A 2,043-nucleotide genomic window follows, 5' to 3' on the forward strand; every position below is an offset into this window, starting at 1 on the left:
TACTCACTTACCTCCTATACCACTCTCTGCCCTTCCCTAAATACTTCACCAGTGGCTTGGATGGAGAAGCTGATATTGGTAACTTCACAAAAGGAAAAGAAAGGGTCTTCTTGTCAGTTTCATAAGTAGCACCTCTAAGACAGAATGATCTGCCTGTGTATACACTCCAATAAGACTTTTCCTCCTCAACCAGTTTCCATCCCCCAAATGGCAGCTTTGGTAGCTTCTTAGTCCTTTGTTGGGAACAGCATTAAGCTCAGGCAGGGAATACCTTGGCTTCTAAGTTTCAGGCATTCACAGCTTTTAAACAGTCTCTCACAGTCCTCATTTAGGTTGCCAATGACATTTTTTGAAAGGATACAATATTCTGGACACAGAACCCAATCATCATTAGTTGTTCTTTCTTTTGTTTTACCACTTCCCCAAATTTTAACGAAAATGATCCTAACCCATCTCCCTTTTTCCCACCCCACGCCACCCACCCCAAATAATACACCAGTAATAGCCAAAAACTACACACATGCTACGCTGTAAAAATGCAGAATTAACACTATCGGGAAGAAAGCTGTGTGGGTTGTGGAGATGCTCTTTGAAGATTTACAGTATCTCTTGCTCTCCCACATCCCATTCTGCGTTTTGTCCTTCATAGAAGGCCCTTTGCTTTTTTTTTTTAAGCAAAGTTCAGAACGGGTTGCCTTGAAACACTGACCCTCCTTCCCCTCCACCAGGATGGGTGTGCAAACTATACAGCATGGAACGGCTTTAAAGCACTTGGGCTGCTGTAGGGCACAGAAACTATACTGGCTCTTCAAAGGACATCTTCTCAAGCCACCTTTATGGTGTCAAGACAAGTAGAACTCCTTCTTTCCCACTTGAAACCCACAGTCAGATGTGACAGGGGCTGGTATTCAAGAAAGTTAATTCTTATCATCTTTTTTGTCATCATCCTCTGAGGGGTAAGAATGCCACGTCAGCCTTTCCTCATAGAAGGATATGACAACCTGCGGGCACTTGACATTGGCCTCCTTGGCGGGAACCAGGTGAGCCTCGTCAGAGTTCTTCCATTTCATTAGGAACATGAGTTCTCCACTGGAGTCCGTAGCTCCAATAATCCGCTCTGGTTCCAAACCGCGGGCAAAGCCTCGTGGCTTTTCTGACTCTTCTTTTTTCTTTGGTTTGCTCTCCTCCCCCTTATCTTCCGAATCAGAATCAGCTTTGCGCTTGCCTCCCTCTGATTTATCTGTCTCGTGTGCTGTTTTCTGTGACTGCAGAAACTCAGCAATGAGGTCAGGGCAATCCAGGTTCTCTTCTGGTTCCCATGTGTTATCCTCATCTGAGAACCCCTTCCACTTCAGCAGGTACTCCACTTTGCCCTTCACCACTCGGCGGTCTAGGACTTTCTCCACCACATACTCTTCCTCCTCTTCTTCTAGCACCTCCTCCACTTTCTTCTTGTTTTGTTTTTTCCCCATAGTGCCCGCCAGCTTTCTGGTATAAAGGATGACGCTGCTCAGAGCAGCGCCCACAAGCCCGAGAGGAATCGGTGCCGCGCTACTGGCGGGTCTTGTCCGGCCGGCCGGGGGAGTGGCGACCAGAAAAGCAACAAGCCGGGTGACCACTGTCCAGCCCCCTCACTGAAGCGGCGTACCGCAGGCCCTTGCCAACGGCCCTCCCAGACACTGTGTTCTTTTCAGCTTTGGACATTTCCAGTAAGATGTCCAGTAGACATCTCTCCAGTCTATTGTTCAGTCTACTTACAAGCCCATCAAAGGCATTTTCCATTTCTGCTACAGTCTTCTTGGTTTCTAGCATTTGTTTCTGGTTCTTTCTTAGAATTTCCATCTCTCATGTGTTCTCTACTTTTTCCACTAAAGCAGGTAAATAACAGTTTTCTTAAATTCCCTAGGTTGATAATTACAACATTCCTGCCATATCTCACTCTGGTTGTGATACTTGCTCCGTCTTTTCAAACTGATTTTTTTTTAATTTTTTTTATTTTTAGTGTGCCTTGTAATTTTTTTTCTTCTTACCCAAACATAATTT

General features: G+C 45.4%; 1 pseudogene; it reads right to left on the minus strand.

Annotated features, from left to right (window-relative positions):
- Positions 1–600: 600 nt before the first annotated feature.
- Positions 601–1,670, minus strand: LOC110139072 (chromobox protein homolog 1 pseudogene; annotated as a pseudogene).
- Between the last annotated feature and the right edge of the window lie 373 nt (positions 1,671–2,043).

This window comes from Odocoileus virginianus, chromosome 12, assembly GCF_023699985.2.
Source record: "Odocoileus virginianus isolate 20LAN1187 ecotype Illinois chromosome 12, Ovbor_1.2, whole genome shotgun sequence".
NCBI lineage: Eukaryota > Metazoa > Chordata > Mammalia > Artiodactyla > Cervidae > Odocoileus > Odocoileus virginianus.